Source organism: Lissotriton helveticus, chromosome 3_1 (genome assembly GCF_964261635.1).
Source record: "Lissotriton helveticus chromosome 3_1, aLisHel1.1, whole genome shotgun sequence".
NCBI classification, from domain to species: Eukaryota; Metazoa; Chordata; class Amphibia; order Caudata; family Salamandridae; genus Lissotriton; species Lissotriton helveticus.
Genome location: NC_136061.1, coordinates 562029042 through 562045107, shown reverse-complemented (window position 1 = coordinate 562045107; position 16066 = coordinate 562029042).

Below are 16066 nucleotides of genomic sequence, written 5' to 3'. Positions count from 1 at the left end.
CTGCACCCCCTTCCAGTTCCGTGATTACCGGCCCAGTATGTCTCAGGCTAGACAAAGCACACGCCAGCGGCGTATCATCAACACACTTCCCTCCAGTACTCCCTATCACAGGGTGATTCTCAGTATGTTCCAGGCTAGACAGAGCACACGCCAGTGGCGTATCAGCAACACACTTCCCTCCCACCTTGGTGCGGTACCCCTGGAAGCCAACAACCGGTCAGGACACTGACTACAGATGCCCTTCCTTCCAGGTCAGGCTGAACCTGAACCTGGCCTCCCCCCTCCTCGGGGAACGACCTCCAGAGGCCCCACAAATGGTCAAGCACTCTAGACGGACAAATGCCCAGCGAACCAGGACTTCTGCACCCTCCACTTAGGAGCGGTACTACCAACACCAGGACCGCCGGAGTTCTGATTACAGACACTCCCCGTCCTCTAGACACAGGAAGATCCTCCTCAAATGACTTATAAGTACAGCCTAGGCCCCTGACCTGGCGCTCCCTTAGGGAACCCTCCAGGCCCTGAGACAGGGTTTCGGGCCAACGTGGGACACACCGTCCCACACTCACTCCGCCTCCACTGAGACAGTACGTGAGCCCCTACACCCCCACCATCCTAATGGGACTTAGCCGGGCTACACATGAACCTCTTCACCTACACAGGATCATCAGATACACAAGCCACTACTTTTAGAATCACTCCCTAATGTCTCTGTAAGACATCCAGCACACCACCAGACATCCACCTTCTTGTCCAAATGCCTCTGCAGGACCTCCTGCACACCACCAGAGGTACACCTCACGTGCAAGCTCCTTAAAAAAAAAACTCACACGAACCCCTCCAGTTCAAGACACCACTCATCCACACACTCCCCCTCCAGACTGGTGAGACAGTTCCTCACTGCCTCTGACTCTCAACCTGTCACCCTCTTACTGAGCACCAGGCACCATACTCTGGGACTGGGAATGGGAATTCACGCACTGGACACATTTAAGCTGCCACCACTGGATCCTACCATACTGGGGAACCCAGACACACACACTACACTCAGGGAATAACCACCCTCCTGAGCAAGCAATTTCTCCTCCACACTCCCTCTCTTCCATCTACCCCCACAGGGACAGGAACAGGAATTGGACACTGGACCCAGCAAGGGATTCCTAATCTATGGGAACCTCCCCTCTCTACTGGCGTCCCGCCCTGTCATTTTCTCTCATCTGCCACTAAACATAAAGTGCAGGAAGACCATCTGAAAATGACACTCTTGAGGAAAAACAAAATCAAAAACAATAATCCCAAACATGTGACTATCTGAAAAATGCAGAGTTGTGTAATGTAGCCAGTTGTTGCTATGGCACTGCGCAAACACACGTCCAAATCCGCACCGCTGACCCACCAATGTTAGAACCCGCTATTTCTGGTAGGCTAAGGCTGATGCCAAAGCCAGGCAGAAACCACCATTCTAGTCAGGGCAAGGAAGTCACACGCCAAGATAACCCCTGCTCACCCTCTAGGTAGCTTGGCACGAGCAGTCTAGGCTAAACTCGGAGGCGATGTGTAAAGCATTTGCGTCAGCGCACAACAGCGACAACATACTAGGTACACCACAAAAGAGACTCCACACAAGGTTATATTAAAATAACTTTTGTATTGTCAAAGCATATCAGATAGAAATCACACATGTACATTGTGCCAACTGGCACGGCAATATTCACAAGGGATTATTTACAAGACAGGGCCACATGGGCCACTGTCAGAATCAACACTTTGCAGATATAGAAATACTTGTCAGAAATTAGAATAAAAGTATATAAACTTCACGGTAACACAAAGTAACAGTTATAGATCACATCCAGTAACTACTGGGAACAGGTAAGTACCACCTACGCAACCCTAAACCCTTAGGAGACTGTCACGCAGGGGACCAGGACCTCACTAGGACCACCTGTACTAACAAGCATTTGCAATGCAATAGGTCTCGCATTAGGAAAGTTTGAGCTATTGGTATTGTAAATGGCAAAGTTTTTATTTATGTTTCTTTTTTTTTAAATGGCTAAATTAATAGCTTCGTCATTTCCAATGCCAATAGTTATAACTTTCGCAAATGTGATACCTATAGCATTTGTAATGCAATATGTTTTGTATTTACAAACCGCGAGAGGACAAAAAAAAGCTCCGGACCACCGCCTCCTCCCAGGCCTTCAAAAGGGACCTCAAAGTTCTCCTCCTCCAGAGACACCTCCAAAAGTAATTCACGTCCTCTTGCTATTTGTGAGGAAGACTTCCCACTACTGATAATTTCTACTTTCCATGACCATGGAAGTGCCTTCCCAGTGTATGCCTGTGATTGGAGGGTCTGCCTTTTTGCAGTATTTTCCATGTACTGGTGTTCGGTGCCCTTTTGTAACATGCACACACCACTCTGCCCTTGCAACACACGGCTGCTACCTCTCACATGTCTTTCCCTTTGATACTTGCACAAGTGCCACCTTGCCCATGTAACGCTTGTTCCTGAGCCTGAGTGTCTAGCACTTATTGCAGGACTATACCTCTAATTATACTCTGTTTTCTCTTATAACTGCACACTTGTCACTTTCATTTCCTCTTGTGCACTTTTGACTACCTCATGTATTTTGGTTGCTCACAATTTTTACTCAAGTATTTTGTTTGCTCACGATTGTCACTATTACCTTTACTACCCATGTATTCTGGTTGCTCACAATTTTTACTCAAGTATTTTGTTTGCTCATGATTGTCACTATTACCTTTACTACCTCATGTATTTTTGGTTGCTCATAGTTTTTACTACCTCATGTATTTTGTTTGCTCACAATTGTCACTATTACCTTATGTAAGTAACGTATGTTTTTGCAACCTGTTCTTTTGCAATGTTTCTCATTATGTTTCATTTCTGTTCCTAATGTGAAGCACTCTGACGCCTTCGGGTAAAGTCCGCGCTATATAAAAATGCATAAATACATAAATAAATAAATACCGCCTTCGGGTAAAATCCGCGCTATATAAAAATGCATAAATACATAAATAAATAAATACCGCCTTCGGGTAAAGTCCGCGCTATATAAAAATGCATAAATAAATAAATATATAAATACCGCAAATCAAACATCCTCGTCACTCTGCCGGCCTGCGACCAGGAAGTCAGGCAGGCCGGCGCTACAACAGGAAACAGGAAGTAGGAGGGCGGGAGCCTACCCCGCCTCCCACTTAAGAGCCGCGATTGTTTGGAGCACCGGAGCAGGCAGGAGCCTACCCTGCGCCCCGGTGTCGAAGGAGGGAAGAAGAGTCCTGCTGCCGGGCCCTGCAGCTGAGGAGAGCCGCCGCACGAAGGAAGCCGGTGAGTGGGTTGCTGAGCTGCGGGGGGAGCATGTGTGTGCGCGCGCGCTCGTGCGGGGGGGGGGCGCGGGCTGTGTATGTGTGTGTGCGTGCGTGCGTGTGTGTGTGTATGTGTCTTGGAGTGCGTGTGTGTGACTGTGGGGGAGGGGGTGTGTTTGTGAGCGAGTGTCTGTCTGCGCGCGCATGTGTACGGCGCGGGACGCGACGTGCGAGTTCGCGCACACGAATCCAGGAGAGAAAAAGCTCGTACACCCTCTTGTCCTCCTTCCCCCCAGACTGATCGCTATACGTCTCCAGCTGGACACATGCATCCTTGCAGGATGCATTGCCAGCGAGACCCAAAAAGAACAACCCCCTAAGTATCACTCAGCATTTAGGGGTCTAAGCAAGAACACATTACCCATGATGTAGGAAACACATTCAGAGGAGTAGTAAGGGAAAACCACCTAAGTATCACACAGCATTTAGGGGTCTAAGAAAGAACACATTACCCATGATGCATAAATATACATTCAGAGGAGTAGTAAAGAAAAACACATAATGCATAAACCTACACATTCAGCGGTGTTAAGAATAAAGCACATGATGCAATACAAATACATTCAGAGGTATCAGAATACTACAGTAGCGCAAAAGTCACATGATGTCTAAAACATTCAGAGGTGCAGGAATAAAACATGATGCAAGGCAATACATTCAGAGGTGCAATAACCATACAATTGCGCAAAACCTCACATAAGCCACCACCTGTGGCAGTCCCTAGGCCAACTGGCCTTGTTGGGGCTAGAACGCCCTGAGTCTCAATGTCAGGGCGCGCTGCCATGCAGCGCCAGTCTCAAGAAAAGCCTAAACGTAGCAGGTGCCCACTACTTGCTGGGCACCTGGGAACACGCATAAGGGCCTAAACGCTGCAGCTGGCACTAAGTGCTGCGCAGCTGGGAAGGCCGGGCACCACTGTGCCCTCGCTGTCCCACACAGGGACTCTCTCCTGAAATTGCGCCTAAACGATGCAGCTGCCCACTAATTGCTGGGCAGCTGGAGATTCAAAACTGCGCCCGGGCCCTCACTGGCCCTAGAACGAACTGCGCAAAAGGTTGGAGCCACACAGGCTCTGAAACAGCTGGGGGCGTTGGAGCCATCTGGCTCTTAAACAAAATATGGCCCCTCTGAGCTTCTCTGGGCTCACACACGTTGGGGCGACCCACTGCCAACTGGGGCCGCCCTAGACGCACCAAAGTCAATTATGCCCATCGAGCCTCGGGGCTCGCCCAACAAGATGAGGCCCCTTGAGCCTCTCTGGGCTCGCAAAACGCTGGGGCGACCCACTGCCAACTGGGGCCGCCCTTGAAGCCCTCGTGGCTTCGCATTGGCACCAGGCGCGAGCTCGCGCCACTGGGGGGGGCGGACACCGTCACGTGCCCCGGCGCCCCTCCTCTCTTCTGCCCCACTCTGCCCAGACTCACCGGCAGCCGCTCTCGGGCGAGGCGACGGCAGGTCTCTGCTCCCTCGAGGCTCTCCCTCCATGTTGGGAGCCTCGCGCCGGCCTTCTCTCTTCCTCGCCGGGGCTCCCTCCGCACACGGGAGCCCCTAGCAGCAGACCACGAGTCTTCTCCTCTCTGCAGGGCTCCCTCGGCACACGGGAGCCCTGCCAACTGGCCGCCTTGTCTCCCTGGGGCTCCCTCAGCCGAGAGGAGCCCCGTCAACCGCCGCCATCTCCCGCGCCTTCCTTTCTTCTTCCCGCCGACTGCGGGGGGCGGGACTTCCGGCCGGCAGCGCTGGGATTGGCCGGCCGGCCGACCACTTCCGGGTCGCTGCGGGCAGCGCAGCGGCCCTCCTCTTTAGGCAGGCAGGCGGGGAACCACGATCCGAGGGGTGGCACCCTCGATACAAAACCAAACCCAATAAAAGTTGAAGCGCTATTAAGCGCTTGGGGCCAAGTAGCGTTGTAAATACAAATAAAGCGCTCTCCAGCGCTTGGGGGCAATAAAGCGCTCAAAAGCGCTAGAAAAATAGGCAAAGCGCTCCCAAGCGCTAGGAAAGGCAAATAAAGCGCTCCTAAGCGCTATTGACCAGCAAAGTCTTCCATGAAATGCAGCAGGCAGGGGGACAGTCAGGAAGAGTCCCCCAGCAGTCCATCAGGGCATCCAGGGGCTGGGCAGAGTCCCCCAGCAGCCCTTTGCAGGGCAGAGGGGTCCCCCAGAAGTCCTCCAGCCTCCAGGGGCTGGGCAGCGCCCGCCCCGGGTAGATTCAGGTCAGCAACAGAACAAGACAAGAACAAACTGGAAGGGAACACAGCCCCTTCTTATACACAGAAAAGGCTTTGAAGTCTTTTGAAGTCTTTGTGTAAGCGAGCCCCTAAGCCCTGGGTGTATCTGGTTTCCCTCTCCTGTCAGCCTCAGGTCAGAGGTGCCAGTGGGCCATCAGGAGGGAGAGCCATCAGGGGTGGGCCGACAGGCACAGCCTGGTTCCACCAGACGCTCTTTCCTCCCATCCCTGACAGCAGATGGGGGCCTTTCATCTACGGCTGACTCAGACCCCCTCCTCCGGGGCCCTGCAGACCCCGTCCTACTCAAAACAGACAGTCCATCCACCAGCAGGCCCAGGCACTCCTGGGCCAGGCGCATCAGCCAATCACGTGCCAGCAGACTCACTACACAATTATGCCAACTTCTAAAAGTGGCGCTTCTAGACTAGACACAGCCATGCCGCATATACCATTCTGCAGCATTCATTCTCACGAGTTCACACATATCAAACTCGACCCTGCACTCCCCATGCATCAGGAATCTACCATGGGCATACATATTCCCCATTCATTCCTATGGGAGGGCAGGTCACTCACCATCCATACCCAGAGAGCACATGCACTTTACACTGTACCACAGTGAAAAAGTGCACAGAGGCCTAAAATCACCAATCCGGGTTCCAAAAACAGGCTAGGAAAAAGCAAAAAGTCACGGGGTGAACCTGCCCAAAGGACCGGGTCCAACAGTAAATATATTTCTGAACATTTTTTGAAAAAAAAATTAAACCCCTTTTCACCAGATAGAGTAACACCTGTAAATGAAATGTGAAGAACCTTTTGTAAATTTCAAAAATATGAGAAACATTTTCATTGCAAAATTGCAATTTTTAAAAAACTGAAATACAGCAATTTTTTTAAATCCTAAAAATAGGGAATTAATAATAAGAAAATCAAAAGCCTATATATTTTTTATTCTACTACAGATATCTACTAAAACATCTCAGCTGAAGCAACTCAGAAAAAGCAACCAGCAGAAGACCAAATTCATAAAAAAATCACCAGCATCAAAACATTGAAAAACCAAAAGTAAAGGTAAATAACATTGTATAAAATGAATGAACTCTTTTTCACTAGATAGAGTAACACCTGTAAATGAAATTTGAACCGCCTTTGGTGTATGACAAAAATATTAGAAATATTTTCATGCAATAAATGCTTTTTAACCAAACTGTCATGCCTTCTAACCATGTAATACAGCACTTTATTAAATCCTAAAAATAGGAATTAATTTTTTTTTTTTTTTTAAAGTAATTTTTATTGTAGACACACTTTACACAGGCCAATAGGCGCACATATTCAGCCTCATTCACAGTGCTATAGTCAGGTTCATCCACTTCTCGTGTACACAGCCTGCAGGCCCACATCCCGGGGGCCGGGCGGCGGCAGTAAATTCGCACCCCCATGCCTGGTTGGTCTTCCTCAGGAGTATGGACTCAGGTTATTGTGTGTGCCTACTTTTCTGTTCTCGCCTTAATGAAACCCCGAACTCCCCCCCCAACTAGCCCCTCAGTCCCCAAACCCCTTGTCCCTCCCCCCCCCCTCCCCTCCTCCCCCCCATCATCCGCTCAGGAACCTCCCGTTGCGTAACTCCAATCTCAGGTACCAGGCTTTCCCCTTCATTGGTCCTATTAACACCAGATTATTGTACTGTGCTGACCCCTGCCGCGTCTAGGCCCTCCTCGTCATCCTCTATCCCACTATCCCTGAGGCCTTGTACCATTACCTCCCAGGCCGTTGCTTGTTCCAGCGCTCTCTCATTGGCTGTCCTGCGCGCCATCTGATACCTATGCGTGCTATCGCAGGCCGCCCACTTCAGGAATTCATTGTACCACCTCCTATACGTCGGGCTCGCCCTAGCCTTCCAGTGTCTGGTTATCTCGCGCTTGGCTACCATCAAACCCATATCTATGAACTTGCTCGAGAGCTTGTTTTTGGGGGTGTGTGGAAACCAATGCAGGATGCACGCCCCTGCATCAAAATCAACAGTCCGGGCCGTCACCTCGTTCATGGATTCCCCCACGGCTCGCCAATAATCCGACAGGGCCGGGCATGACCAGAGCATATGCACCAGCTCGGCTCCATCAGCCGCGCAGCGGGGGCACCTCGCTTCAGTCGCACCAAAGTATCTCAGGATTCTCCCAGGGGTCATGTACGCCCTGTGCAGTATGTAAAAATGGATAACTTGGAAACGAGCATTCCTCGTACTATTGCGTGCCCTCCGCACCAGCTGCGCCCACGCCGTGTCCGGGATGGGTTTACCCAAGTCAGTTTCCCATTTGAGTTTCAGTGCATCGAGAGGCGGCAGGCGCTCGCGGAGCATTCTGTTGTATAAGCAAGATACCGCTTTCACCGTTCCCGCCGCCATCATGGTGTATTGGCACGCCATGGCCGTCTCCGGCTCCGCCAGGCCCAGTCCCCAGTGCTTCTGCATTGCTCTCGTCACAGCAGCATGAAGGAGATAGCCCCCGCGTGGAAGGTCAAAGCGTTCCTGGAGGGCCGAGTACGGGAGGAGCTCCCCGTTTTCGAAGAGGTCCCCTATCACCTGTATGCCTACCTCTTCCCACTGCTGCAGGCGGGACCAATCGCCTCCATGGGGCAACGCTGTCAGCATGCCCAGTGGCATCTCCGGGGCATAGGGGTGCTGAATCCCTGCCCGCCTCCGCGCCCTGTTCCAGCAACGCCGAAATGTATCCTGTTCAAGGGACAGATCCCGGGTGGCGAGTTTCTGTCCTAACGCAATATAGGCTAGAATGTGTCGTGGCGTGCCCCGCTGTCGTGTATCCTCCCGGCCCCGGTAAACCCGTGCCACCTCCTGCGTGAAGATCTGCAATTGGGCAGCGAGATAATAGAGCTCATAGTCTGGGAGCGCCAAGCCGCCCTCATCTTTCGGGCGGGTGAGCGTCGCCGGCGCCACTCTACATCTGCCCGTCCCCCACAGGAATGAAGTGAGCTGGGAGCGAAGTCGGCGGAAAAAGGAGCTGGGGATCCAGATCGGAAGCGTTCGGAAGAAATATAGCAGCCTCGGGAGGGCCACCATTTTCAGCAGCGCTATCCTACCAGCAATGGATAGCGGAAGTGTGGCCCAGAACGCCATGCTACCCTTCAGCCCCCTGACGCATCTCTCCACATTGCCCTCGAATAAAGCCGTCGCTGTGTGGTAGACGTATACTCCAAGATAGTGGAGACAAGTCGGCTCCCAACGAAGCAGCGGCCTGTGTTCTGGACGGACCACGTCCTCTCTCAATGGGAAGAGGCTCGTCTTCGCCCAGTTAACTCTGAGGCCCGAGAGGTCTCCAAAGCGCCCTAGCAGCTCCTCCGCCCCCACAAGCTCAGTCGCGTCGTTGTCCAGGAACAGCAGGAGATCATCGCCGTCATCAGTTTGCACACCTGTGAAGTATCGCCCCCTGCGGGCTTCCATAGCCAGCGGTTCGATCGCTAAAGCGAACAGTAACGGGGACAGAGAGCAACCCTGCCGGGTGCCCCTCTCCACTGGGTATTGGTGGGACACCAGGGATCCCACCCGCACTCTCGCTACGGCCGCCGTGTAAAGCACCTGCGTCCACCGGATATATCCTGCGCCCAGCCCGAATCGCGCCATAACTGCATAGAGGTAATCCCACTCCAGGCTATCGAACGCTTTTTCGATATCGACCGAGAGGGCAAGTGGAGTTCCATTCCCCTCCCGCAGGTCTTCCATGAGTCGGATAAGCCGTCTAATGTTCAGCGTCGTGTTCCGGGTAGGGATAAAGCCGTTCTGGTCCTCGTGGACCAGGGCGGTCATGTGCGGTAGGAGTCTCGATGCCAGTATAGAGCTCAAGATTTTATAGTCGGCCGTGAGCATCGAGAGCGGCCTATAGGAGGCCGGACTACTACCTTCCCTGCCAGGTTTCAGTAGCGGGATGACTATCGCTTCCCGCATCGATGGGGGGAGGCGACCCGCGGTCCCTGCCTCTTTGTACACAGCCAGAAGCCGCGGCGCTAAGGCGTCAACATATTTGCCATAAAACTCGATGGGCAGGCCATCTATACCCGGCGTCTTGTTACGGGCCATGGACTTAATAGCTGTTCGGATTTCCCCTAATTCGATGTCCCTTCCCAAGTCCGCCGCTTGCTCGTCTTCCAGGCGCGGTAGGGTAAGGTCATTCAGGAAAGCCTCCGCCTCCATTTCCCGGTCGCCCGGGGTGCTACTATAGAGCGTCTCATAGTATCGCTGAAAGCCGTCCACTATGGCTGACTGGGTGTAGGACATATCACCCCCCTCCCCGGCAAGTTGCAAGATAGGGGCGCAGCGTTTCGTGGGGTTGGAGAGCCATGCCAGCAGAGTGCCCGATCGGTCGCCTTCTACATGAGATCTCAGCATGTATGCTCGGTAATCGTAAGCCCGTAGTCTCTCCACCTCAGCCGCTACCGCCTCCCTGGCCGAGCACACCGCATCCTGCAGCTCCGGCCTGCCTGGTCGGTCCCTCTCCGCTGCCCTCAGCTTGGTGTCTGCCCTCTCCAGGTCGGTCAGCAGCACCCGCCTCGTGCCCACGAACTGTGTGATGCACTGCCCTCTCATCACCACTTTGAAGGCATCCCATTCCACTGCTCTAGAGCCCGTGGAGCCCTCGTTATTGGCGAAGTATTGTGTCAACCCCTCTTCCAGGGCCGCTCCGAATATCGGGTCCTCCAAAGTCTCCGGCCGGAGCCTCCAGATTGGCACCCTAGGTTTTTCCGTCATCCAGTCTAAATGGATCAGGAGCGGATTGTGGTCCGAGACCGTTCTCGTCAGGTATTCCGACCAGGTAACCTGCGTCAGCACGTCTCGTGTGCACAATATCGCATCCAGCCTAACGTGGAGCTCGTGTACCCCGGAGTAAAACGAGTAATCTCGGTCTGCTGAGTGCTGTGCCCTCCATGCATCGGTCAACCCCCAGCTCTCTTGCCATTCATGTCTACCCCTAGCCATACGATGCACCGGGGAATCTCTCAGGGGAGGGTGGGACCTATCCAGTCGTACATCCGCCACGGAGTTAAAGTCCCCTCCCATGAGTATCGGACCCACCAGGAAGTGCGCCAGTGTCCCCGACAAGCTCGCATAAAAGGCTAGTTGGTCTATGTTCGGGGCATATACGCTGCATAGGACTATAGCTTTACCCCGCAACTTGCCCTCCACAACCACAAACCTCCCCTCCGGATCTATTAGCTGTCTAGACATTTGAAAAGGCGTCCCCGCCCTCACCCAGATCAGAGCGCCCCTTGCGTAGGCCGAGTAAGATGTGTGGAAGACCTGCCCTCGCCATCTCCTCTGTAGTGCCGCCCCTTCCTGCTTCGTGATGTGTGTCTCCTGTAGGAGCGCTATGTGTATCCCTCTCCTCTGTAGGTAGGCGTGCACTGTATGCCTGCGCTGCATTGTGTGGAGTCCCCTCACGTTCCAGGTCATGCATTTCAAAACATTCGAGTTAGCCATTGTCCCATGAGTCACGGTTCTCCTCCCCCTCCCTGGTCACACTCCCGCGGATGATGGTCCCTCCCCGTCCCAAAACAGAACCTCCCAACTGGTCAGCCCTCAAGAAAATCAAAATCAGCGTCTGCAGAATCCCCCCATCACCAAACCCCAACTGTGGTGCTCCCCCTCCCCCCAGAACAGGCCCCAATATCAAGATACCAGACCCCATCCAAACACCCTGAACTCAAAACCCCCAGGTATTTAGTTCACAGCCGAAGCTGCAATCGCCTTAAGGGCGTGCGGAGCGAGGTCTCGCCCAAGAGGGGGCTGCGCGACCCAGGCCCGCCGCCATCCCCCCACTACGGAGAACAGCGCGTGATCGGTCACCCAGCGCCCGCGCCTGGAACTAACCCCCCCGCTAAGCAGGCGGACCTCCCATAAGGCCCAGTCCCCTTACCCAACAGGTCCAAATCAAATGTTCAGGATTTCTTCAGCCGTTTGCGGCGTCACCACCGGATCCTTGGCATCATGGAGCCCCGACAGGTCCGACTCCGAGCCCGAAGCCGATACAATCGTCTCCGTGTCCGTGCCTCGTGTGGATTGAGAGTCGCCCCCATTCCCAATGGTAATCACCGCTTGCAGCGCAGCTTTGCGCTCGGCCTCCGTTTGTGAAGCGGTCGGTTTCCCGGCTCCGCGGCGTCGCTTGCGCAGTCTCTGCGATTGGCGCGGCCCCGCCGGTGCTCTTTCCCGCTCCTTTGCCTTCTCCTCCCGGACCTTGGCGCCATCCGTACCGGCTTTGTAGGTCTCCCACCAGTCCCAAGCGTCTGCGGCCAGGTTGAAGAACATTGTTTTGCCGTCCACCACAATTCGGAGTCTGGCAGGGAACAGCAACGAGTAGTGGATACCTTCTGTGCGTAGCTCTTTCTTGATCGACAGGAAGGAGGCCCGCTGCTTCTGCGTTTCGAACGTGAAGTCAGGGAACAGCGTGACCCTACTGTTCGCGATTTGGAACGGGCCATCGTCTCGGGCCCTCTGTAGCAGCAGGTCCCTGTCCCTGTAGTGTAGCAGTTTAGCCACGATAGGTCTCGGTGGGAGGCCTGGTTTAGGTGGCCCGGACGGGACCCGATGAGCCCTTTCCAGGGTAAAGAAGGGCGACAAGCCCTCAGGCGCCACCACAGTCCTTAGCCAGTTGTCGCAGTAGGCCAGTAGGTCCGTCCCCCCTTCGCTCTCCGGCACACCTACGATTCGCACGTTACTGCGACGGCTTCTGTTCTCCGCGTCCTCTGCACGACGCTCTAATACCTGAATCCGGTCCAGAGCCTCCGTGAGTTTCCCCTCAAGAGTCTTGTGGGCCGGTGCCAGTATCTTCAGGGCCCCCTCAGTCTCCGTCACTCTGTCTTTCAATTTGTCGTGGTCGGCTCGGAGCAGGCCGAGCCCCGACGCCACCTGCGCAATGTCGTCATGCAGCGCCTCTCTCGTTGCTGTGATGGCTTCCAGGATCCGATCCTGCAGCTTCTGCAGGTCCGTGGGCTCCCCCCCGTCTCCTTCCGCCGCTCCCGAAGCCGTCGCCTCCTCTTGCTTGCCTCTAGGCTTCCCCATAATGGCCCACGCGCGGTCCCGGGGCTCGGCGCAGCACCCACTCGTCTCACTGCTCCGCTAGCGTGGCGCGAACACTCACAGAGCCGGGCCACCCTCCTTGATTAGGCCTCCAGCGTTGGCAGCCAGTGTCGCCGGGCAGGGGACAGCCTCCAGGGGGCACAAGCGTGGGGCTCCAGGCCGTGGATGGTGCGGCTCCAATTGCGCAGCGCCGCCACGGGCAGGTCCCCCCCCAGCCGTCGTCCGCCACTGTTCGGGGCCCAAGGTTCACCAGCTCTCGTGGCCCTCCAGCAGGCAGTCCCAAGCACTCCCTGGCGTCCTTGCCTCCCCGCGGTCAAACAGGGCGCCCCTGGACTTTGGGCTCCCTCTCTCTCTCAACCCCCCCTCCGTGTCGCTCCGATTTGCGGCTCACCTCACAGTCCAGGGGGGGGGGGGGGAGCATGCAGGTCTCCTCCGGTGCGCCGGGCCCCCGCCGCGGCCGTCAGGCCTCAGGATGTCCTCAGCGCTCAGCGCTCTTCCCGCAGCCTCCCTGGCCGCTCGGTCGCGGTCGCTCCGCTGCGCCTCGGCTCCCCCAGGAGGGAGCTCCTCAGGGCCCCGGGGGGGGGGGGGGAAAGGGGCGCCTCCTCCTCGGTTCCGGTCCTCGGCGGGTCCCGGCCGTGTCCCCAGGTGGCGGCCCACAGATTAGGCAGCCGGGCTTCTCGGGTCCGTTACTGCGGACGCCATTTTGGGCGGTCTGTCGGCTTGGCCCCGGCGGCTCTGCAGCGTGGCGGAGATCGGACCTCGCGGCGGCCCCGCGATCGCTCCGCTGTTGCCCCAGCGACGCCCACGCTCGGCCCGATGGGTTCCAGGCACAGCGCCGGGCTCTCCGTAGCAGCAGGCAGGATAAGTTAGGGGAATAGGCGCGGAGCTCCGGGCTCACGCCGCCATCACCCTCAGCGTGCAAGCCACGCCCTAAAAATAGGAATTAATAATAAGAAAATAAACAGCCTATATATTTTTTATTGTACTACAGATATCTACTAAAACATCTCAGCTGAAGCAACTCAGAAAAAGCAACCAGCAGAAGACCAACTTCATAAAAAAATAACCAGCATCAAAACATCGAAAAACCAAAAGTAAAGGTAAATAACATTCTATAAAATAAATGAACTCTTTTTCACTAGATAGAGTAACACCTGTAAATGAAATTTGAACTGCCTTTTGTGTTTGACAAAAATATTAGACATATTTTCATGCCATAAATGCTTTTTAAACAAAACTGTCATGCCTTCTAACCATGTAATACAGCACTTTTTCAAATCCTATAAATAGGGAAATAATATTTTGAAAATCAACAGCCTCTATATTTTGTATTCTAAACCAGATCTCTACAAAAACATCTCAGCTGGAGCAACCGTGAAAAAACAACCAGCAGAAGACCAACTTCATAATAATATCCACCTTCTTCAAAACATCCAAAAATACAATTACAAGGTAAAAATATTAGTGCAAACTGAGTAAAAAAAATTAACCACTTTTTCTAAAGATAGAGTAACATTACAAATGCTATAAACGGTCAAGTTATCAAATGTTGCAAACTGATGAAAAAAGTCAAATAATAATAATTCAAACCTTTTTCTTTATTTCTTATCATTTCAGAAAATGTCAACAAATAAAACAGCACACAACATTACCTCCAACAAAGGAAATCGACTTCTTCAACATGCAGGGTACATTTATTGCAAGGAGAGAATAACAGAAGCAAGGAGAAATTGGAGGTGCGTGCAATACTACTCATCCCGTTGCAAAGGCAGAGCGGTTACTCTGGGTGACACAGTTGTTAAAACATCTGAGCATAACCACTCTGCCTCTGCAATGGAGATTGAAGTAAGAGAAACAATAAATGAAATGAAGGATATTGCAAGCACCTCCAATGACTCCTCTGGTTCTATTTTGAGGGAGTTTGCTCAGCATGTCCCTAGTCATGTTGTGAGCAGTATGCCCATCATACCCACAAAGAGTTACACCACAAACATTCTCTGATATTCTAATTCCACCTGAACTCTCTGTTTCTATATCTAACGAACCTTTCATCCTGCATGACAACCAAAACCCTCAAAAATGAATAATTATCTTTAGCACACCCCTGTAATCTAGCCAAGTTAGAGAATAGTGAAATTCGGATGATGGATGGGATATTTAAAAGCACGCCCCATCCATTCACCCAAATATACACTATTCTTGCAAAAATGAACACTACAGTAGTCCCCTTAGTATACAGTTTGCTACCTGATAAACAATCCACAACGTACACTGAACTTTTAACAGTGATTAAATCTAAAACATCAAACAGAAGTCCTAGGAAAATAATAATTGATTTTGAATTCGCAATGATAAATGTTATTACAAAAACGTACACGGATACCCAAATTCAGAGATGTTTTTTCCATTTTTCCCAGGGATTTTGGCGTAAAATACAAAAAACATCCCTAGTTGTGGATTATGCATCAGATAGCAAACTGCAATTCGAATAAAAAAAACTAACAGCACTTTGCTTCGTTCCTCCTGAAAGTGTAGACGAGTAATACACTGCAATTACTGAATCAGACTTTTACACTGCAAACGAAGAAAAATTGGCACCCTTACTAAATTATTTTGAAGACACATGGATTGGGCATCTAAGCAGGTCGGGTCACAGGAGGAAGCCACGATTCCATGTGGAGTGGTGGAACTGCTACATGAGTTGCTTAGAAGGAGGAGCAAAGACGAACAATGCCATAGAGGGATGGCACAACTCCTTCAATCACACAATTGGAAAACCTCACCCTAACTTTTATCATTTTTTGGAAACTTTGAGGAAGGAGCAAAGTTGGTCTATCGTTAATCCAAACTCAATGCAGAGCCTAATGAGTGTTCTACACAGGTAACTGGAACAGAACAAGGATTCTTATTCTACAGGAGACACACAGAGAAGAAGTGAATATAGAAATATAGTTCTAAAGAAGAACTCAGTCCAGAAAAAGATTATGAACCCATAGAAAAGTACCCATCAGCCCACTCAATAGTGGAACTTCGTCATCTGGGGTTTTTTGTTTGAAAAATTGGTGTCCAATATGCCCTTCCTCAGATGAAACTTGAGGCAAGCTTAGGACCCAATGGTTGAACCCTCAACCAAAGCAGATGACAGAGTATGAATGCTGATAAGGCTTAGTTGCAGTGCTAAGAAAAAGTGTAAGAGAAGAGGATAGTGCTCAACGTGATTAAAAATACCTATCTTCATGTCAATAAGAAAACTTTATTATATGTGCCCATCAAGATGGTATAGTTAAAAGCAGAGTGAGAATAGCAGTGAAAATATTTGCTATTTACCATAGATGTTTAATTGGTCAACATGTTTCAGCCTC